The 25,899-nt window shown below is 36.0% G+C and overlaps 1 long non-coding RNA gene and 1 pseudogene across 1 annotated transcript; both read left to right on the forward strand.

Moving 5' to 3' along the window:
• The first annotated feature begins 1,337 nt into the window (after positions 1-1,337).
• On the forward strand, positions 1,338-24,258 carry LOC100371377 (uncharacterized; annotated as a pseudogene).
• Positions 20,568-21,313, forward strand: LOC146736265 (uncharacterized). The gene is made up of 2 exons (XR_014930829.1): positions 20,568-20,918; positions 21,188-21,313. It is a non-coding gene; the product is annotated as an uncharacterized LOC146736265 (long non-coding RNA).
• Positions 24,259-25,899: the final 1,641 nt, after the last annotated feature.

The following is a 25,899-nucleotide window of genomic DNA, read 5'->3' on the forward strand; positions in this document are numbered from 1 at the left end:
AAGGGGAATGGCGGTGGCCGTCAATCGGTGGTAGTCGCGCCGGGCATGTTCGATTTTTAGGTAAGCATATAATATATTTTACACACGTTATTTACGTCTTTGTGGTTCCCATATCGAACAGGAGGCGGAGAAATGACCAGCGCCCTTTAATTTTGTCTTATCACATATCTATCTGCCATTTCATGCGATCATAAAAAATAAGTAAGAATGATGCAATTGAAATAATTCTATATTTTCGTTTCGGGTTAAACCATAGATTCAAGATGGACGGTATACATTAATAAGTATATTAAAAAGAGAGACCTACAGCTAAGTTGTTGATGTCTCTTCTGTGCAACTATTATCCATTTCCGGTTGAAACGTCTTCATATAAACTTTTGCAGGCTATATTTTTTTTATTTACAAGCGAATGTGTGAGATTATTGTTTTACATCCACCATGAAAAGTAAAATTCAGTAATTCTCCTATTTGACACATTTGCTCATGCTATGATTTGCGTTCTATTCGTCATATATGACTGACCATGCATGGAGGCTGGTATTCTGCCTGTTTGCTGCCGCCAAAACCTTGCAAATGTATTCAGTTTGCCATTCTCCTTAGCTGTATTGTGGACATCAATTCGGCTTTGTTGTTGTGTTTGGGGCACCCATGCGCACCTATAAATATTTCGCTGCCTGTGTAGACCCTGGACGATGGTAAAATTATAAACGTCTTTGCACACATCAATCAACCGTACGAATCGTTTGTAATTATAGTGATTATTAAGCGATGCAAGTAATCGTTACGATCAAAGTAATCATTAAATTAACAGTGTTTTGTTCTGCGTACGAGGTCATAAGTCACTTTTGATACAGATTACACAGACTCAGATTGACTAAAGACAAAAACAATGCCCGAGATGACTGCACGTTTATAACATGTCAAGTTTAAGTTTTTTGATAAATTGTAAATTACGCGTCTTGATGTTATAAGACAGGCGTATAGAACAATATACAAATAAAGTAATTAAAAGAATAAAGTTTCTTTAGTCAGCGTTTATCACCTCCTTGACCGCCGCGCGATGTGACTACCGTACTGCCTTCGTTCATACTTTACGGTATTCTCTTAATAACCTCATAATAATACGACCAAATTAAAAAATATATATATATTTTACCTGACATGGTTTCACTGCCCCACTCATAACCTTGATCCTATTACTCCCTTGGTCACACATGACATGTAGCAGTGATTCATTGCACCGTGATTTATTTTTACAACTCCACAAAAAAATATGCAAAGCATGCAACGTACTTTACCTCTAAGCGACCCAAGACTGTACAGAACACACAGATAAAATGCTGCAGTTCGATGATGTCCTCGAGTATTTGGGAGAGTTTGGACTCTACCAGAAACGTGCATACTTTCTACTTTGCCTTGTTTACACACTACCGGCCTCTCATGCGTTTGCCCAAGTATTCTTAGCGGCTGAAACTGACCATTGGTGTTATATTCCGGAGCTGGAAAAATATGGAGAAGATTGCAATGTGAGCAACACAGTAATGTTTTGCCAAGATATGATGAAGAACCACAGTATCCCATCAATGGAAAGCTCTAGTCAGTGTGGTAGTGGTTTGGTTTACAGTAATTGTGAACGCTATGAAAACCTGTCATACTCCAATGATACTATGAAATGTAATCATGGATGGAGATACGACCGATCGCAGTACAAATCAACCGTATTTCAGGAGGTGAGAAATCTACGCTAATTCATCATGTTTATGCAAATACTAAGCCGAACAAACATATGCATAATACAAAACTAGTTGTCTATTGAATAAGTTTTAGTGAAGTTTTATTTAATTTACTCATGTTTACACATTTGATTTGCAGTGACGCCGCAAAATCTAGGGTTCCACTCAGATATAACGACACAGCACAGTAACTGCCATTTCCACTGCCACTGTCACTGTCGCTCATGAACTTAAAATCAGCTATACAAATTTGCAAGCACACTTTGCCAACAATTACATCTGGCATATAGCTCCAAACACTGTCACAACATAGTACCTTAACATGTGCTTGTTTTCTCTAGAGAAGACCAATAGTTCGAATCAAATTTGAACGAAATTCTGCTAAATGTAGTTTAGTTGTAGTATTTGTCAAAGAAGCAAGTCTACATCACATTTTAGGCTTTAGGCTTTATACAAAAATTACAGAAATTCAATTCTAGATTAAGTATCGCGGTTCACTTAGTGAAACCTAACACACAGAGACATGACAGACACATTCAGATAACTGGACAAAATTCAAAAAGCTTTGAATTTGTATGCTCCACCTAGAGTGATATTCAAAACTGATTTTGCAGGATAAACTACCCAAATGTAACCCTGTGGACAGTCATTTGTTACATAAGATATTGTTTGTTGGGGTTAAGGCATCCCAAGACGACAAAAATGTCGCGATTACAATAACGATAAAACAAATGAACTGCTGTAATTCCAATCGCTTGTATTTGTTAAATAAATATATAGTAAACAACATTTTATTAAGTGAATATTCTGACGTTACATTTCAGTTTGATTTGGTCTGCAATCGTTATTTCCTCGCTGCTTTATCATCCTCTATGTTCCAACTAGGATTATTGGTCGGAGGGGTAATTTTCGGTGCTTTATCTGACAAGTGAGTACAGTTATAATATTTAATACTGTTATACAATGTTTTAAGGGTTGAAACATTTTTAACACGCCTTTGAAATAATGATGATGTAGATGACATTTAAGATGTGTTGTGTTATATATACAATATACAACTCATGAAACAGATTTCATTGTTGGTTAAAATCACAACAATATTAAAACGAAAAAAATTTAATCCGAAATTATGTTAACTGATGCGTTCACCACACTTTGACGACGACGTATTTCTTTTTTTTCTACTTTTGTTGATATTTCTTGTTTAATGTTGATATGTGTAAATACATTCAGCCTGTAACGATTCACCGTACTCATTTTTCACACTCACAGAATTGGTCGTATGCCTTCAATGATGTTGGCAGTATTGTGCATGCTGGTTGCAGGTACTGCGTGTGCGTTTTCACCGAATATCATCGTATATTCAATCTGCAGACTAATTATTGGCTGTGGCGTGATTGGCGTGTGGCTTATTGCTTTCGTTTTAGGTAAGTTTGGATGAAACACGATTTAAGGCACTGTGCGGATGAAGGTACGCTCAAGTTTGATCAAATGTTATGTATGCTATGTCATGAACAGAAGAGAAGAACATATTTTGTAATTCTTTATTTGACTATTGAGGGCGCCTCATTCATACCTTCTGTTCATAATTATTCATGACCTGTTGTTATTCAGTTTCTAATTACTTTCTCAGTACTTTACTGACATCACTGTACACACTAGTAGCAGGCAATTTTCTTAGTTTTTACAACTTTACTTACGTTTTATCCATATTAATTTGGCTAGAAAGTTCTTGATCTATTTGCTTTTACTATACACCTAGAGTGTATTTATACATTGTGTCCCTTATAGTACAGCAACCCTGATATTTGTTTGTTTTTATCCATTTTAGTTTTTTGTTTGATAAAGGGGGTTTTACATCTCCCCGAAACGTTATGAAATAAACCATTGTTTGAAGTCAGAGACGTTTTGAGCTTGGTGTGTTATATACAACTACGTTTTATCATAGTCAAATACAATTCTTCATTGAGAAGTCTTCAACTGTAACCAATGTGCACAGTGATACTAAAATAAATACGATATTTACTATATGGGGGCAGCCATCTTGAATGACGCATAAAACGAAATAAGAGACAAGTTGTGAAACGCGTTTTTCAGATTCCTACGAATCAGGACAAAAATACCAATCTTTCACAAAAATACGGTCCGTTGGGGTTATATTAAGCCAACCGATAACAAAACTCGGCCCAATTCGTCGTTTTTGTGTGGAAAAAGCCCTTGCATATGAACACCTAATTACGCGAAGAACCTAGAACACTAAGCCGGGGTATTTGAAACCGAAATTGTCATCTAAGCGTTAGGCCGTCGCTGATTGGCTGCTGAGCTGGAATGCCAATTTTTAGTTTTAAATACCCCCAGGAAAGTGTTCTTGGTTCTTGTTCTTCGCGTAATTAGGTGTTTGTATGCAAGGGATTTTTCCACACAAAAACGACGAATTAGGCCGAATTTTGTTATCGGTTGGCTTAATATAACCCCAACGGACCGTATTTTTGTGAAAGACTGGTATTTTTGTCCTGATTTGTAGGAATCTGAAAAAAACGCGTTTCACAACTTGTCTTTTATTTAGTTTTATGCGTCATTCAACATGGCCCCCATATAGTAAATATCGTATTTATTTTATTATCACGTGTGCGCCAGCTGACTCTGCCAATGTGTATGCATTATTAAGTTCATTTCCTAACCTATTTGTAAGGGGAATATTCCTATTAAGTGTTGCAGTGGATACATAAGTGATTATCCCAGTGTTCATGTATAAGCGGAATACAAACAATCAATTATTCTTTACACAGCCACTGAATATGTTGGTCCATCTAAACGAGTGATTGCGGGAATGGTTGTGTCGTCTTTCACAAGTATTGGGTGTACGATTTTAGCAGTGTTCGCGTATTTCATCAGATATTGGTGGATACTACAGTTATGCATATCAATACCTACAGCTATTTTCTTATCATTTTGGTGGTAAGTATAGTGATGAGTGAGATGACGATATCACACGTGAGCCTGGTCGCTATATTAATTTTTGGTACCAGTATGTCACATTACAAAAGTACGTCACATAGCAATAACTATTATATATTATAGTCGGTGTACCAGTATATGTGTTTAAACATACATGTGGAATCGAACTCGTTATCCTACATGTAATGTTTGTCTCCATTATCAAATCGTAAATAAATGTAATGCTCTGTGCAGTGTATTCCATAATTAGTTTCCATGTCTAAGTATTTGTTCCTGATCTCATTGTTTTGTTTCCTTAGGTTAATACCAGAGTCTCCAAGATGGCTTCTTTCAGTTGGCAAATACAACAGAGCTAATAAGATCATCAAAGTATGTGCTGAAGTGAACAAAGTCACAGTTCCGGACAGTATGTATGAAGAGATGTCAAAAGATGTGGATGATCCCAAACCTGAGGTAGATAATTATATCCCTGTGACTTTGAACTCTTCAAATGCACATGTGCTGTAAGTGAATGGTGATAAATTCATGAGTCAACTCCCATGGGGACATCTCTCGATGCACTAGCTGAACTGTATTATCACATGTATGCAGTGACATATATCCTGTAAATGTACTGTTTTGTTCATATCATACCCCCTAAGCGACAAACAACTTGAAACGGTAACGTCTCGAACTAGTCACCTACTAAAATGCCAAAACATAGCTCGTTTAATGACTAGAAATAAATATTGAAAGTACCTTTAATCTGAATGTTTTCGCTATATATCCATAGTTTCTTAGTGTCATGCATCCATTAATACGCGTTTTTTAAAATGTATTTCGCCAACCTTATAGTAGCAACGCAAAGGATTCATTTTCTGCAATAAAATCACCGCTACTGCTTGCAGAATGACTGTTCATATGCATGCAATTTGCTGATAGAACTAGTTCATAATGTAGGTAAAAGTGTTGCCAAAGTGTCTCTGCAATTACATTAATGATTCCAAAATAATAGTTATTTATTTAATCACAGCCGTTTAATTGGACGCATCGTCTGTTAAAACAACGATGTTACTGTATGCAAATGCGTAGAACGGGTTAAGACATTTAAACGTGCGCACAAATAACGTCTCTAATGTTATTTTTTAAACGTGCGCACAAATAACGTCTCTAATGTTATTTTTTGCCGGCAAAGCAAATTGAAATGCATACATGTGATAAATAGGATATCAACATTTGCGAGTGTGTAAGATCGGAATTATTTTTTTCTTGTGAACATAGTTTTCATATGTTTATTTCATGTCTTTAGTTATTATTTGGTAATTATCACGTAAATAGCAGTATAATTTTATATCATATGCTATTGGTATCATTATGCAACAATCCATACCAAATGTGTTCACGTTATCAGTAATATTTCATATTCCATGTGGCATAACACTTGCTATATTCATGTAGAATAAAGAAGAAATGGGAAACGCCCTTGATCTATTCCGTTTACCAAATATGAGAAGAAAAACACTTAACATATTTTACAACTGGTAAGCAGCTAGAGATTCATATCCATCACAATAACTATATAGCACTCAGTATACAGTATATAGTCTGTCTCGTTCTAGATGTCGTGAAGCTTATGCGACGAGACTGATGATACCATCGACTTCAACCAAACAAAACACACTGTTACCGATTCAGAAACTTGACAATCTCAAGTTCAAATAGCCTCAATATATGGGCACTTTGGATGAAGACAATACGAAATGCAAATATACGAGCTATTTTCACAACAACTACATCGAATTATTTCATGGCATATGTATGAATCATGATACTTTTCAAATGTGACCTAAATTCACGCTTTTCACTTTTTCATCCTGTGCCACTATAACACACGATACATTAAAGTATATAGCAGTGGCTTCTACCTACTTTGTTATTAACAACGCTACGGACACACATGTCATGTTATCAAATCTTTATTATAGTCTCATTATTTTCATAATATTTTTTTTGAATCACAGTTTGGTTTGTCTCGTTTGTTTACAATGTAACAGGTTCACCGCAGCCATGGTGTACTATGGTCTATCACTCAACACTTCCAATCTTGGAGGCAACGACTATTTGAACGCTTTTCTAGCGGGCGCAGTTGAAGTGCCAGCTTATATTCTAGCTATATTTCTACCTGAAACAAGACTGGGACGTCGTTGGTCTCAGTCATCAACCTTGATACTCGGGGGAGTGGCATGTGTACTTACTCTATTCACACCATCTTGTAAGTATCGCTTTGAATGGAGCAAACCTGCAATTTGTTCTTACTGTGATTACATAGTACGTGAATGCACAGGGAAAGTTTAAAACACAAGCACACATTATATCACAACATTATATTATTTGTTTAATTTCAGATGTTAATTGCTGTGTCTAATACCAAATGTGTAATAAACTGCCATGAACAAGATGTAAATCAACAGGAACATGTTCGAAGCGTATATTCGGCGTATATGATGAACGTTCGATAATGTTCATTCCAAATTGCTACCTAGTACACTGCGACCAAAATAAAAAGATATTTTGAAGTTATATTTCTTTCGATATTATAATATAAATATATATATTTATTATATTTTTATTACACTGCGACAATTTATACAAAGTATACGTCTCAAAAACATATTGTGAAGTTATATTTATATTTATTAATTTTTCCAGGTAAATTAGAATGGATTGGCATAACGTTGGCGATGATTGGAAAATTCGCAATTACTGCTGCTTTTGGCATCATATATATATTCTCTGCTGAGATATACCCAACGCCTATCAGGTATAAACCATTTAATATTTGATTTGTATGTGTCCGCTTAATGAAACCAGGGTAACTATTATGATTTATCTCATTTTCAACGCAGAACCATCGGAATGGGTCTATCATCGCTGTGTGGCAGAATAGGTGGAATTCTAGCACCACAGATGATATTAATCAAAGCATTGTGGGAACCATTACCACTCATCATATTTGGATCAACGTCTATTGTGGCTGGGTTATTAACATTATTGTTACCGGAAACACGTCATCACAAACTTCCAGAGACGCTTCAGGATGGTGAAATGTTTGGAAAGTAAGTATCATTTTTAAATCTATAATTTGCTCGAATTGTAGATTTATTTGTTGATGTATTATTAACTCGGAACGTTGGCGCACATAACAATTGGTGTGTGCATTGTACATCGATGTACGCACATGTCAAGGTTATGGGGCAAATCGTGTCGGGGTACAGACTAATCAACTGTTTTGAAGCAGTGAAACAAACAAACAATACTTTGTCACCATATGTTATTGATTCCGAGAAAACTACACAGTCAGTTGTACATTAGCTGTTTTAGAATGTAGTATAGCCCACACTAATACACATAATTATTATACGGTATTGTTTTAGTGCAGTTCAGTGTCTCAAATAATCGTGTGTTTTTTTAAAGCGGGGAGTCGTCACCTGCGCATGCGTCAGAAGGCCATAGCGTGACATTGTTTACAAACAAACGTCTACCCATGAACCTTTGCGTTTTAGCGTGTGTTGTTATCGTCGCTTGGGACTCAATTCCCGCGCGTGCGCAGGTGACGACCCTCCCGCTTTAAATGGGCCGATGAATCTTAAATATCTATCTCCGGAATGTCTTTACATTGTGAAAACATATTTCCCTGTATCTTAAAACAATCGATGTTACTAATATTTCACCTTATCTGTCACAGGAACAAACAATCGTTCGGTAGACTGAATACAGACAGCACCGCAGACACCACGTGTGGTGTAATGATGAATACAATCGATAGCAATTTGAAAAGTGATGATACCGTGAATGAGAGGAAAATGAAAACCAGCCAATAATTCCAATAGTGCAATTACGTGTTATGTGTGCCATTTGATAATTTAAATATACAGCATGTTGTAAAATTGGTGGTTCGATATGTTCGATTCCACTGTCTACATATTTAAATGAATTCAAGATGAAACTAATCAGTCATAATGAGTTTTGATCTAAATTGTGTGAATTATGTGTTTTTTACATTCAAGGGCGGTGGTCGTCGCGCTGCGCAAAATTTGTGTTGATAAACATTGACTTTCCCACAATACAATGCGCCTTGCTAATGGAAATCACAAATATGAGGTTTGACCTGGGCGCGACTTGCACTAATTACCGCCTGTGTCTCCTTCGATACCTTCCAATTACCTAAAAATATCCCTCAAGGCTTGGTGACGTCTCAGCTTGTACTCGTTGATCTGCGTAACAGTCAAAGTCGCCATCTTTGTTTATATGAGACCCATATATCTCGCGCATGCGTGACGCGACGACTCGGACTACCGCCCTTTAACATCACCTTACCGTAAGAATTATAGTGAGTATTTTTGTAAAGCAAACGATGTAATTCCATAATTATCCACGTTGTCAATTATCATGCCAACTCGTATTTTACCTTTAGTTTTGAAAACTATCATTTAACGAACAGGCCTTGGTCTTCTTGATCAAGCTTTATTCATTATCAATATATTATAATTGTCATGACGATGTTTTCCAGACTAAGCTGTGTGTACACATCTTATGCCGTATGCTGTACGAGAAGAAATGTAATTAATAAAATACTTCATATGATAAGTTGAAACACAAGAACAGATGACAAATTACGGTCCCTTGCAACTATTATCTAAATATAGAAAACAGTGTAAACAATCGAAAAACACATATGGCTAAACACAATTGTTTCAGTATTCCGCTGAAACATGAAATCATGTTTCTCAAATAAATCAAAAGCATAATACTACTGGTAGTGTTGGGAAAGTTGATCCAGTCCATACTCATTGTAATTTATATCTGTAATTTCTCTCAAGTTAAGTTTTAATGAATTATAGAAATATATCGTATGTTGATAATGACAAAAAATATTAGTGAAATAGTCCGCGTTGCTTGGTAAAATCACCAATTCCATAGTAGATTTAGTGCAATTCGAGTGAGTTTGCTTTAATGTTATGTATTTCACGGATTAATTTTCTCAATAAATATTCGTGCATTACCATACTCTCTACAACTATTATGTCTCGTTGATTGCAACTCATCGTTTATCAGATTCATTAAACACATGGACTTCGTAGTGAGTTCATACGCATGATATTACTTTCCATGTACATGCTAATACTACCTCGCGACTATGAACTGTATATGTATATCATTCGCTATTATTAGGTCACTCGAGTAAATACATTTTATTGATTATGCTGGCGTAATTTTCGTAATAAACATTTTGTCACCTAAGATAGCCTGAGCTAATGTCATCACAATAAACTGATTGTTACGCGAAAAAACTAATGTGAGTAAACAGAAAAGAATTTCACTCCTGCATTATAAAAATTCATTCGTGTTTCTAATAATGACAAATATGTCATTGCATTGGTTAGTACGTATGACCTGCATTCATATTGGATTAGTGTAAAGGTCACACAAAGTTTGCGTGTCACGTGATATATAGTGCTTGTAAGCCAACTTTGATCTCTTCAACAATAACGCTCGGCGTGTTTGCGCTGGTCAAACTGAAATTAGTTGAAATCACGTTTGCATGTAATAGACCATAGCCTGTTTGATAAATGACGAAGACACGTTCGATATAATGAATATTCTCCAAAATGTTATTCCAATCTTGGAATCGACCAATATTGCATATATATATATATATATAATATATATATATATATATATATATATATATATATATATATATATATATATATATATATATATATATATATATATATATATATATATATATATGTATATATATATATTTAAGTTCTGTATAATTAATTTAATGAATACCGACTTTGTCACGTCCTCTGCAGTAAATCACTCCTCGTCTACCTACATCGCCAACTGAGTTCAGCATGAGGTGAAGGCATGCCAGTTGTTTTTAAATATTCATGTCATTCCATCGGAAGTGTCATCGCCGACATGAACTAGTAACTATAGAACTATAGTCATGACCCAAATAACTCAGTATCATTGCTTATATGGATGAACTGTAAATGAACCAGCACCATCAACACGTTTCGTATTGGACGATATATCAGTGTAGGACGGCAATACACATTAGACTAACGTATGTGTAGAGATAGTAACCGCACTCACTATTAATAGTAGTGTATGTGTTGTTATCACTTCTGGATGGTATTTTGTACTTTTAAATATTGATGCTCGTACGCATGCGTAAACCTGGGATCGACGGTGATGCACTTACGTGAACTGTGGGAGCCTCTATATAAATATAAAACAATAACAGATATTATGTACAGGATATGGAACGAGTACGAGGACACTAGTGAGATATAAACTTTGACGCGAGATAGAAAGACGAAACCGCCCAATTACATTTAACTGTGTGTGCGCATGCGTAGATGATTTTCATCTGTTTAATAACCGTCGTAACGTTCTCCAGCTCGCTCCTTAAAACATTACATCCACGAACGACTATGTAAACATATGAAAGGCATGGCTATTACACAAGATGGACTAAGTAAACAGCACATAAACTCACTCGGCAATGTTATTATAAAAGCTTAGTCGCGATTTAGTTGCTGATTGAATAATACTGCAGATAGCTTGGTCTGTTCAAAAAGTTGATCATTACTGGCTAAGAATCACTAACACCTGTTATCCGTACGAATGTCAATCAATGGTCTGAACAAGTGATCAGTCGACCGTAAGAGTGACTGCAAATGTTAAATGTACTGTCAGCGTATGTCTCGCCAATTCCCACTCAGAAGGAACTTGTGAGTTTTATTATCACGATAAATAACAGTGTTAAGGTTATTGGTAAGTTTTTTTATAACAGACAGCTGGAGTGTCATAAATATGTTTAGTAACCTTTGGACACAGGAATGATTGATCAATATGGAAGTCAAGTCGGTTTTATTACTTTATAACTTATGAGCAACGAGCGCACCATTAAGAAGTCTGCATTCGGTCAAAGGACATGTACTGAAATAAAAAAACAAACACAAAAACAAAAACAAACGCGAGTACTATCGGAATAAATATTGACATTTCTCAGTAAAATATGAAAGACGTGTGACATTAACGGCCTGGTGAGTTAAATTTATATATATACCACACTTTATTTACTACGACAATATTCCCATATGTTAAGTAGCAAACCCGGTCTGGTTAGTTATATATATGCAATAATTAAATTACTCTATTAATACCACGCATATGTCGAGCGGCCGACAACGCCTGTATGTATCCATGTTACAACCACGCTATAAACCTACGCTGACTGTAAGCGATCATTGCACGTCCGTTGGACATAGTTTGGACTATAATACCACCAAACATAATTCATCACAATCACGCTGTTAATGACAAAGCAAATATTAATTTTATTGCCGAACGTGTTTTCATAACAACAGTTAACATACCACAAACAACCCACACAGCGTGATGTTTTTTTCTCTTCTTGAAGAAGTTCTGTTTGCACAAATTGACAGCTAAAAAGATGCCAGCATGAAGATCGTGTTAGTAATAATAGTGTGTCGTCATCGACTGTATTAAGTTTTCATTTTAAAATTTAAAAGACCACTTACGGACACTGGCGCGTACTAGACTAGGCTTGAAGTGGGTGTTTACCCTTCCCGTATACAATGCCGACGTTGTATACTCTCAGATGCGGCGGCACGAAATTCTGAAGGGAGGGGGTCTGCTCACCATTTCTACTTAGGGGTCCGGGGCATGCTCTCCTTTAACAATTTTGATCTTCTGAAGCGCTATTTTCTGCATTTTGAGGGGCAAAGATTATCAGCCTGATTTCTAGGGGCGACGCCCGCTTCCAACGTGTTTTTTTTCGAGGGGTTGATTGACTATTTGACCGTGGACGAGGAATAAGCTATTATACGTGGGGGTGTCCCTTTCAAATGATGGTAAAAAATTTAGATATGTTAAAATTGGTGGGTTTCGAGTTGTCTTGTGGGGAACGCAACATAAATCCCGGTTACAAGATTTACCCACCACTATCACGTTCGTTTGAACATTATTTTTTTTTATTGTGGCAATAAATAAACAACACACACACACACTCTCCCGTAGACATAAAGGGGTCAAATACTTGATTGGTAGCTTATTATTGTACACACTCGCAAAGCTGCCTCATCTGTCGGGTCTTGCTAAACAAAAACCATGCTACAGTTTGACGATATCCTCGAGTATTTGGGAGAGTTTGGACTGTATCAGAAACGTGCATACATTCTGTTATGCTTTGTAGCCATCTTACCAGCGTCCCATGCGTTCGCCCAAGTGTTCTTGGCCGCCGAAACTGACCATTGGTGCTATGTTCCGGAGTTGGATAAGTACGAACACGAATGCAGTCTTAACAACACAGTAATGTTCTGCCAAGATTTAGTAAAGAACCACAGTATACCATCGGAGGACAGTTCCTATCAGTGCGACAATGGTTTGGTTTACAGTAATTGTGAACGCTATGAAAACAAGACATACACCAATGATACTATAGAATGTAATCATGGATGGAAATACGACCGATCACAGTACAAATCAACCGTATTTCAAGAGGTAAGTTCTCATGTGTAATAAATAGTCAGTTTACAACACAAAATAAACACATACTGCATCCCTAGCAAAACACTTACATATATCGACGTAAGTTATGACCCATCATAATGGCAAAGTTGAGGGCAAGATACGTTGTTTGTGTTTATGTTAAAATAGGCACAGACTGTGACAGTGAATGTGTATCATTGATGCCATTCTCCGATTGTGAGGTTAACGTGCTGAATACTTAAACATTAAATATTACATGTGAAAATTTACCAAAATACCTCAAATATCTCAAATATTTTTAATCATGATTGATCAATGGGCGTTCACCACCACGTGACTATGATTTCACTAGTAAAATATACTAGAGAGAGAAAAAAAGGTATTTCGTCTAAGAGCCCATGGTCAGAGCGGTATGTCACTTCAACTGCCAGCCTTTCCTGTATTTAGACTATTTTAAATGAAATAACGTGTACGATGGTTCCAGAAACGCACTGTTTTACACCTGTCTGCGAGTTGTTCGGATTTCCTAGTAAATCCAATTAATGAACAAAAATTAGCACACACTTCTATATGCACGCCACAAAATATGGCAGGCCAATCAAGTATATGTGTATGCTCATGAAATTTTGTGGACAATTTGTATCTACTTAAAACTATCAGTAAATGTTTCAAGCAGGGTTGTAAAACGTGTTCTTGCTTGCAACAACTCGTTACGTACGAATTCATGTAACTTTTTCTCTTAGTACGCGTATTTAATATATTAGCATACTTAAAATCACCCATTTAAACTGAACTAATCATAATATAATTTCACGTATTTATTTTGAAGCCCGTGAACGTTAACCATGAATATATTAATAGTTGGCATACGTATACCATAATTACATCCACTATATATGATATTGCAGTCACTGGACGTTTGACCGCTGTTTTGTGTGAAAAGTATTTCGGTGGTGACACAGTTTCATCCTGGTTTTGTTAACAATATGTCGTACCTGATTAAAATAATATCGATGCGGGCATTACGTTTAAATTAAAGTCAATCGTAAGTTTATGAGCATTCAGACTTGCACTGCGTTTTAGACATTCTTTAAACATTACTAAGCGTGCTATACTATAACAACCTATAAATTATCTGGAAGCTTAGATATAGGCAAATAAGTTAGTTCATATGCCGCATTGGTTACCCGCGGGAAGGGGAATTTCTATACTTAAGGTTTCGACCACCATTTTAAGATTTTCAGCAATTTCAGACAAAATGTTTAAGCTAAAATGCCATTTTTTGGGCAAAAGCACCTTCAACGCTGATGATCGTTTTGGCTCCAGTTTGTAACGCCCACCCCAAATCATGGTGAGTATCTCCGGGGTTTACCTAACGCTTACTTTGGCCATTGTTTTGTGTTTTACTACTTATTGACGTATTGAAGACAATATAATGTTAAGTCAGGTGAAAGACCTGTTAATTGCACAAGACCTTCGTATGTAGGTTTTATGACTGAGTCCATTTCTTTCCTTTACCTGGCTTGTCTTCTGTGTACGACTAGATAACTACAATATGCTACCGACAATACGCTGACAGTTTTGACAGACAGATTAAACTAAAGCCGCGTCGATAACAAAAATCGAAACGCATGTTTCTAGCTTCTGAATGAATGTGTCGGCAAACCCGCAATGTATAGACATTAGAGGTAAGCGAAGTAACATTTAGCAAATGTCTGAATCAAATTTCTTTTTTACCTCGTTGCTACTTTAAGCTAAACAGAGTAGAACTAATATTATTACGTCATTGCCATTACAACTGCGCGTTAGTTGATGATTGCCGTTCACTCTGCAATCATTTAAATCAGAGGGGTAGTCGCCTGCGCATGCGTGGAACTAAGTTCCAAGGTACGATAATAACGCTCTTATAAAAGGAAAGACACATAGTTACTGTTGTTTGTAAGCAGCGACATGTTATGGTCGTTTGCCGCCTGCGCAAGTGACGACTCCCCCGATTTGACAATACATTATGACTGTCAATAGCACCTGTTTATTTATCACGTGCACTAAAACATATGTCGATAAAAACACATATGAAGAGTATGGTGACCTTTCGCATACCCTATATTGTGTTTGGGTCGCGAAATGTTGAACGTTTTCCCATCCACTGAGCTGAGAAACGTGTAGGTCTCGCCGGTCGCTGTTAGGTTGTTGGATAACCAAAACAAGTCGTTTAGATTTAGGCACTTCGATAACTAAACAATTTATGTACCAGTAATTTGTTATGCAGCAATAATTTGTTTTCTAACAGGCTTTTGATTTCAAGTTGAGGGCGGTAACCCACGCATCAATCAATGTCAAATTCACACAAAACATGTCCAGTGCGCACAACCTTGAAAGGCAGCTTACTAATGTAAACTATTTATTAGCGATGTAAAAATTACAGCCCGTGTTCATAACAAGAAGCACTATAAGCTAACATTGAATGGGGAAATATTTCAGCTTTATCATACTAGCTCATATTCCCCGGCCTCGTAACGCTATGAGAAGTGCGCCCTCAAATCAGGGCAATAATTTCCCGTATCACCGTGACATCTGGTCCAGGGCGCCCAGCTTTCATCAATCAAAACAAAACGCGTCATGGTGTTTAAAGCACGGTAGTCGTCGCGCTGCGCATGTTTGACATTTGTGTTGATAAACATTGATTTTCCCACAATCCAATGCGCTTTTCAAATGGAAATCACAAGTATGAGGTTTGACCTGGACGCGACTTGCACTGATTACCGCCGGTGACTCCTTCGATACCTTCCAATCACATGAAAATTACCTAATTACAGCTTGGAAACGTGTCAGTTCGTACTCGTTGATCTGCGCAACAGTCAAAGTCGTCATCTTTGTTTATACGAGACCCATATATCTCGCACATGCGCAGCGCGACGACTACCGCGCTTTAAGGTCACGCTGTAGTAAAATTGTGATTACATCTATATAAGTTTATGATAAAACATTTATGGACCGGACACGGCTTGCAAGCTCGGGCGCCACACGACCTCGGGCCGCAAAAGCTGTATCCAGTCTATAAAGAATATTATCGCGGCACCGAAAACCCGGACTTTGCATATGATCATATTAGCGACCTCGATCCACTTTCCGAATTCGCAAAGAGTGGCTCATAATAATAATATTTATTAGAGGTAATATATCTCTGTGAAAAAAAGCTGAATATTTATGTACGTGTCAGGTTGTCATGACTCCGTGTTATGATGGATCAGTACAGGTCACTACGTCGACAATAACATGATTGTTATTTCAGTGTGTTGTACTGATACTGTATAGATAGTAGTGGGATTCAAAGTAAAATGCAATTCATGCATACATTACGTATTACTTGAACCTTAATGTTAGTGTCACCACTAAACAGGTGTACTTTGACCTGGTAGTTCACAACGAGTATGCGATATACATACTTTGAGTTTGTAGCTCGACGAAGACAGCGTCCCATACCTACTTTGACTTAATTGGCGTCAATTGAGGGCGCCCCAGAAAACGGACACCCTTTTGATGGCTACAAACTCGACGTTGTCAGGCTGTAAGTTATAGCGCGGTAGTCGTCGCTCTGCGCATGTGTGACATTTGTGTTGATAAACATTGATTTTCCCAGAATCCAATGCGCTCTTCTAATTGAAATCACAAGTATGATATTTGACCTGGGCGCGACTTGCACTAATTACCTCCGGTGACTCCTTCGATACCTTCCCTAAAAATACCAGACTAAAGCTTGATAACTCCTTAGTTTGTACTCGTTGATCTGCGCAACAGCCAAAGTCGCCATCCTTGTTTATATGAGACCCATATACATCGCGCATGCGTGGCGCGACGACTACCGCCTTTTAATATTATATAAAGTTTATACTTGAATTCTAGTATAGGACAGAATAACACGTGCGTATCAAAAGTGAGGTTTGTCTTGATAAATTTCCTTCAAAACATTGTAAGTACGTAGTCATATACAACAAGCAGGTAATTCTCAATATATATTTACATAATTTGTAATATCTCATTTTCGTTTTTACAGTTTGACCTGGTTTGTGATCGTTATTATTTAGGCGCACTGTCGTCTTCTATGTACATGGTTGGATTGATGGTTGGTGCCTTGGTCTTTGGAGCTCTGTCTGATAAGTGAGTATAATCCTTCCAACTAATATCGCTTTTGTATATATCGTTTTTCAGAATGGTAACTTGATTGGGTATACTTTTGCACATTCTCCTTGGTAACCAGTACTTTTTATTATCGTTGGAAAATTGTACATTAAGATAAGTACCGTTGAATCCCATAATCATTGTGGCATATTAAGCCAGCCAATAATATATCTCATTCTGTAGCAGAACAGCTGCTCAAATGTTAGTGTAATTACACCGTTCTGTAACTTACGATCATACTGAGTGTTTTTTAAGTGTATAACCATTGTACACGTTGTATTCATTTTTTCATTATTATTTATCACTTTCACCCAAATAATTATTTTACTTCTGTACATGCGTCCGTTTTTCCGGCCGAATGCTCGTACGTGTGTCCCAGAGAAGCCTAGACTGATCACGTTTAAACATCGCACACATTCTGTGATACATATGCACGTTTATTAGTTACATGACCCGGTTCGAAATGGTCAAATAGCGGACATTTTAGTACTGAGATTTTACCAAAATCAAGTGTACTGTGTTAGTCATTCCGAAATCTCCGACTTTATTTTGCAGATCGTAGTAAAATGAACAATAAACGGCCATCTTTTTAAATGAATATGGTTCAAAAAACCTTATGTCTGACATGTTTTTACCGATCATGTTTAAAACTCATACACGCATTATACATTTTTGTTTTTTTAAAATGGCGGTATGACCTGGCCGACCAGTTAAAACTTCAAAGATGCAAATATCATTTAGATAATTTTATGCCTTTGCCTAGCTGTTTTTCTCTTTATTGGTGCGCTACGATGCATTCATGACTGTGACCAATCTAAAACTAACTCACTTGAAACACCTCGTATAACATATAACATATATTAATTGTATTTTGATATTGAGTCAGTTGGTTGTGATTTATATCAAATTTGTCGATACTGAAATGGAGACAATGTTTATAAGGAAGAGGTCAATGTTATCTTCGAACATTAAATTCAACATAAAACGAACTTAATAATTTTGAATTGATTTTTACCAAACATTCTAACGATTCGAATATATTACTGTTTTAGGATGTTGCAATAATTGCCAATTGTATGATTGAATTGGGCTTTACCAGAGTCTATATGAGAAGACATTTAGATTCAATTTTTTTTGTAGAAATATTTCAACTATATTTATAAGTCAAACTTGTTATGTATTTAACATTGTTTAGTTTAGTTTAGTTTAGTTTAGTTTAGTTTAGTTTAGTTTAGTTTAGTCTAGTCTAGTCTAGTCTAGTCTAGTCTAGTCTAGTCTAGTCTAGTCTAGTCTAGTCTAGTCTAGTCTAGTCTAGTCTAGTCAGTTCAGTTCAGTTCAGTTCAGTTCAGTTCAGTTCAGTTCAGTTTAGTTTAGTTTAGTTTAGTTTAGTTTAGTTTAGTTTAGTTTAGTTTAGTTTAGTTTAGTTTAGTTTAGTTCTAAAGTACTAAAATGGTGGTAGACTTCAGAGTTGCTTTTGAGAGTTAAACATGGATAGGGAATATCCACCAACCACAGCAAATACTTGAATTTCTATTTTCTTTTTTTTCAGAATTGGTCGCTTACCGGCATTGATGTTAGCAGTTATGTGCATGGCCTTTGGAGGTACCGCATGTGCATTTTCCCCGAATATCGCCGTCTATTCTTTCTTCAGACTCATCGTTGGATGTGGAGGCATGGGCATGTTCCTCGTCAGCTTTGTTTTAGGTACGATCAACACAAAGCGTTATTTAATAACAAAATCTCGTAATCTACCTTACTTTATTATTCAATATTAAACATAAACCATTTACTGTGTACAGGTACGGAACTCGTTGGTCCATCAAAGAGAGTGTTCACTGGTATTGTGATTGAGTTTTTCTTCAGTTTTGGGTACATGCTTCTAGCTGGATTAGCGTATTTGATTAGATACTGGTGGAAACTGCAATTAACTTTAGCAGTGCCGGCATCTATATTTCTAACATTTTGGTGGTAAGTGATTTATTGTGAGTCACTTTGACATAACAGCACTAAAGCAGCACGTGCTTTGGTAAACTTCGCCGAGCTTCGCTGAAACACGATCATATATATATATATTCCTTTTGCAACGTGAATAACGTGATACTATAGCAATGTTTGAATGCAATCGCAATTCGTATTCACTATATGTACGTTTTATGTCCAGCATTGTGGTTCAGCTTTGTCAACATTTATTTTGCGTCGAGTACTTAAAGGGCGATGGTCACCGTGCTGCGCTTGAGAACCATAGCAAACATGAAGAGTAACGACGACCGCCGCCATTTAATGTATAGCAGATTGAACGTGCAGTAAATTCTGAAAATAGAGAGCGAGTCGGCATTATATGCATATAAGCTTATTCACACGAGAGTAGTCGTACTAGAATTGTTTATTCACAGGATTCTGCCAGAGTCTCCAAGATGGCTGCTTTCGGTTGGTAAAAACAAAAGAGCTGGAAAGATCATTAGAGACTGTGCTAAAGTAAATAAGGTCGACGTTCCGGACAGTGTGTATAAAGAAATATCCCAAGACACTGTAGAAACTACCAAACCCAAGGTATGTGTTGTATCACCATTCGATGTTTTGGGTTTATAGTTGGTCACTGTTAAACCATAATGAGATCCACGTTTTCCTGTTCTATATTGCATATACACATTTAAAGCATCTTTTTGTGTGTCTTGGTCTTTGCATATGTATAGTGCGTCTTAGACTAGCGGCGTGAATGAAACAACCTCGAGTCATACTATGACATTCAATTCTTATTCTAGGATGAGGAAGAAAAGGGAAATGCGCTAGATTTGTTTCGTATGCCAAATATGCGCAAAAAATCATTGAACATATTCTACAACTGGTGAGTATACCAGTGTTTGTATAGAGTAGATATAACAAGACAATTTCATATTCACCCACACAGCGTAGACGTAACACGAATACTACAAACTTATACACACACCATATACACAGTTCAATCTGATTAAAATCTGATGTAGTGTACGGGCTTTAATTATTTTGGCTATAAACTTATTTTAATTTTATTTTTTATTACTTTTGTTATTAATGCCCTTTTATTTTATTTTATTTTATTTTATTATTTTACTTTGATTTTGATTTTGTGATTTTTTTAATTCCGCCCTACCTACATCTGAGCCGATGCCTATGTAACGAGATTTCAACGAGACCCACTATCGACGATTTTAGTCAACGAATCACATACCTCCTTCTATAGCGCACATGATGAAGTCACCGGGCGGAGTTGGGTGGCAAACACACTCAAATAAAATGGCGGATTATACCGACGTTAATATTGTGGCTCGAATGGTTCGACTTTAGATCGTTATTTTGCATAGTTATTCTGGGAGTGACGATTTTGTTTCCGCCGTTTCGACCGAACACCAGTGTCTTTTTCCAGTCGCCTGCCCTGGAGACGGGTGATGTTTTGTTGAAGATCGGGCCAACATCGTCCACGGTATTGAAGCCGTAGCTGTAAATATTCATCAAATTGTATCATCATTTTGTACATTATACAATAACTCTTTATTAAAGTAATTGAGCTGATTTAGACTGGAATAAAATATTTTTTTATTGGAACACATGGCAATGGATCAGGAAATATTTTTTTGCTCCAATTTTCTGCGTCGATGCCGTGGGCCGGTGACCGTTATACAATTTAAAATCAGTTTGCATTGTTTACTATAGCTGTTTTACAGTGTTCTAATCATTACGATTTACTTATTTTTTTGCTTCCATTCTAGATAATTATGCTCAGTGATGTAAAAGTGAAGCGATGACTGAATGAACGAACCTTGGTTGGCGAAGATGTATCTGGAAGTGTACACATTTGTTGGAAGTGAAAAAAATATTCAATGTAATGACAAAAATTGTAAAATGCTGTGGAATTTCTTTTGCAAATAAAAATATACTAGCAATTTTCTATTAATGGTTTATTCAAGTGGGCACAATATAATGTACAGAAAGATTGCCCGTAGAGTATCGCTACACTGAAGAGTAAGCAACCGACAGCCTGTATAAAAGGGGGGCTGTGATTGGCTGTTACTTATGCGAGATTTGAACGGGACTTACATAGGCGTCGGATCAGATGTAGGTAGGGCAGAATTAAAAAAAAATCACAAAATCAAAATCAAAGTAAAATAATAAAATAAAACGGCATTAATAACAAAAGTAATAAAAAAATAAAATTAAAATAAGTTTATAGCCACAATAATTAAAGCCCGTACACTACATCAGATTTTAATCAGATTGATACACAGTTTTAATTCACTCGTTATTACGATAAAGTTTATTTGTACACTGTAATATTATTTCGTCTATTTTTTAGAATTTTGTTCGCAGTTTGTTTCAAAAAGGTAGGATTTATAAGACTAACGTTTTTTGTACCAATTCATATCATGCATGTGTAAGTCTGGCCTGGCACTTAGTTTATGTCCCATGATTAACATCGCATAGTCCTATTTGTGTCCCAATAAATGTACAAAATGATGTGAACAAAGTAGGTTTAAAGTACAAACAAATTGACATAGCGTTTGTGTTATAGTTGGTTACAAAAAAAAAAGAATAACAAATTTAACGGAATAAGTGGACCAGACGTATTCAAAATGTCATCAGCGTCATGTGAAATAGCATAATTGTGACACTACTTCAAGGGAATAGAATAAATTGTTCAATATACAATGGTCAATTGATATTATACTGAGAGCAGTTATAGGCGACGAGAAGATATGCCAGAATCTGCCTTACATTTTTCGGACTTTAAAGATACAGATATTGTGTATTCACTAATGCTTCTTGGGCGTCACCTTACTAGTATCACACGTGCCGTTTGTTGATTTTAATTTGCATTACACACTCGGATCACGTTTATCACATAAATTGATTTTTACTCACCCAGATTACAAGTACATACGATAAATGAATAACGTATTTTGCCGTCTCTGATTATGAAAGTTGTTTAATGTTTAATGTTGACAACCAACTAACCTTTTCTAAACCTCGCGTTCAGCACAAATAGCTTGATTGAATCTCCTTCGCACCACATGATCTGGTGCCAATAGGTCATTTCTACCTGTTTTCGAATTTATTGACATGACACATAGACATCATTATGTTGTTGGATATGTTAGACAAACTAATTTAATGTTACTTTTACCTAGAGATATAGTACGCATTCAATCACCCGTCACATAACTGTCATATTAAAAGAAATAATACTTATAAACTGTCTGTATCTATCACTTCAGCACAAATAGCTTGATTGAATCTCCTTCGCACCACATGATCCGGTGCCAGTAGGTCATTTCTACCTGTTTTCGAATTTATTGACATGACACATAGACATCATTATGTTGTTAGATATGTTAGACAAACTAATTTAATGTTACTTTTACCTAGAGATATAGTACGCATTCAATCACCCGTCACATAACTGTCATATTAAAAGAAATAATACTTATATACTGTCTGTATCTATCACTATCTTAAAAGGTTTACTATAAGTATGGTCTATTATGGTCTATCATTGAACACATCTAATCTAGGAGGAAACGATTACTTGAACGCATTCTTGTCGGGGGCAGTGGAGATACCAGCGTATATTCTAGCTCTATTTCTTCCCGAGACTCGCTTTGGACGTCGATGGTCTCTGTCATCAACATTGATATTAGGAGGGGTAGCCTGTGTACTTACGTTGTTCACACCAGCTTGTAAGTGTTTCTTGTACACTATGAACGAATTGCTAAGAGATCACAACATTGAAAAAGCTATAAGCGTTGTTTTTCAACACACAAACATAACAGTGATGGTTTTCGTTCGTGATTATCTATCTGTGATTGTAAAGTGAACAAGTCTGCTCTGACGTTGAAACAAATCCAATGCGATTGAACATCTACTTCGACACATTTGCGCAGAGAATATATGTGTATCTTTTTATTCACACCGAGAACAATGTAATTGTCTGTGTTCTACTTCAGGTGAACTGCAATGGATTGGAATCGCTCTTGCAATGACTGGGAAATTCGCTGTTTCAGCTGCATTCGCCATTGTCTATGTATTCTCAGCAGAAATCTACCCGACCCCTGTCAGGTATTTCCTGCCCTTTAATTTTCAATGTAATATTTTTTTTACAGATTTCGAAATTGCTAAGAAATAACATGCATTGTTTTTTTGTGTTTGATTTTCTAGAACAATTGGAATGGGATTTTCCTCAATGTGTGCCAGGGTGGGCGGTATTCTAGCACCACAGATGATATTGATTAAAACACTATGGGAACCATTACCAATCATCATATTTGGAGCAACGTCAATTTTAGCTGGATTGTTAACATTACTGTTACCTGAAACACGTAATCAGAAACTTCCAGAGACTCTTATGGAGGGAGAACGTTTTGGAAAGTAAGTGCATTTTATCAGGTTTATGTCCCGTTAGAAGTGACGCATAAACATACTACATTGCGTATCGATGTCACGAATTTACATGTAATTTGAAACAAATTTCAAATTTTGTCTGTTTTCCCTTCGGGCACACAGAAAGTGAGGAGATGCCACGCGAATATATATCGGCAATCATTAGTCTTTATCAGGAACATCTCCTAGAGATATGTTATTAATAATCAGTAAATGTTAACGTGACAATTTATTATGTAACTGATATTCATTGACCTCATTACACAGGAAATCAAAGTCACCCGACGATTCCAATTCGCAGAATGGGACGAACTTGCCAAAGTATGAACACAATGAGATGAAAGGCATAGATAACAGAGGGGCAGACGTAATTGAGAAAGGAACAAAGGATACTAACCGACTGTAACAATATATCTAAAATCTTTGCAAATTCTCAAATGTATTATTATTGTTTTTTAACGTCTTGTTGTGTATATGCTTTGTTGAATTGAATATTTTATCCTGATTTATAAAACAAAACACTAATTATAATAATTCACTGACGCAATGGCCGAGATCTCGTATAGAATGAGAGCCTCGAGACTTACTTTAGTTCCTTAACTAGCGTTAATTTCTCTTTCTATGACCGAGTACAATCAGTTACTATGGTTACACAGATCAGGGAAGATTAGTTTATTTTGCTACATCTAAAACATTGATAATCTCAAGGATTTTAACTAGTACAAACTAAATAGTAAAATAATACTAGCTCAATAATCTTTGCATAATTTCAATACAAACGTGTGTTCATAATACAGATTACTCGAGTATTTAAAACATCTGGATTGGTCAGTTTTACTATTATATGTGTATGCTCCTGCAAGTAATGTATTATCCGTAAAATTATGCTTTGACGAATATGTCTTTGGAACTATTAGACCTACTATATTTAGAATCTATACTAGTGATATCAATAACTAGCAGTAACTAGCTTATCCACAAAGTCCAGAACAATAAAACCATATTTGAGTCAATATAGATTCTCAATAGCCACCGAACAATTGCAATCAACAGTAGGGTTTATGTCGCCTAATGTTAAATCATTTTCGAATGTAGTCTAACTTTGGAGTTTTTGGTGGAATTCAAGCCATTCGTCTGTTTGACTTTGTTCGAAGTTGGTAGATAAGACGTATTTGAGTAGATATGCTCATCAGTATGTCTTTTTTTGCTGCGTTGAACGAATGTTTCTCATTTCTTGTGTCCCTAACACACACACATACCTTGTGACAATTTATATATATGTTATGAAATACACACAAAACCACCAATTTAATCAGATACGAAATGTACACATTTTTCGTTCTCATTTTGTATTAAACGCGTGTGAAATAAATGTTCCCGACAAGTCTTGAAAATATTTTATTTCAATCTGAATTTGAATGCAACTAATCTTTTCTTTAACCCAGGAAATAAAATGACGCAAATTATTATTGTAAATGCTTCGTACGTGTAACTTATTACCTGCACCAGTTCCAAGGAGCGCCCCCATAGGACAATTTATGGCTTACGTGTATGCAAGTATATGTATCTTGGTATATATCTTGGCAATAGAAGTCAACAGAAAGAAGAAGAAAATGTGTTTTCTATGTCACCCACAATGTCAAGAGTTAGGTTCACAGTATGCTTTTATGTATTTTTGTATTATACAATACCTAGTTTTTTTTAAAACTTGGCGTACATTATCACTGTGCATTTGCCAATATCTTTGGCTAAATGCCAACATTTTTTGAATGTTTATAATAAAATACCCTGAATTGGCAACATATCGAATTGAGTTATTGCATTTTATTTAAATCTTAAATAAAGTGCTAACAATCATGCTGCAAGAATGTACTTTTTTAAAAATTTTTTACATCTTGAATTAGCGAAATTACAGATAAGCTGAAATACCTAAAAACATTATAGTTAAAAATATCTGATTTACAGTAAATATGATTTTCTTTCTGATTTGAGTAATTCACCTTTTTGACCTTGAACGGATTTGATATTAAAAACATTTCACTAGCGT

Source organism: Saccoglossus kowalevskii, chromosome 11, assembly GCF_978046115.1.
Source record: "Saccoglossus kowalevskii chromosome 11, keSacKowa6.1, whole genome shotgun sequence".
NCBI lineage: Eukaryota > Metazoa > Hemichordata > Enteropneusta > Harrimaniidae > Saccoglossus > Saccoglossus kowalevskii.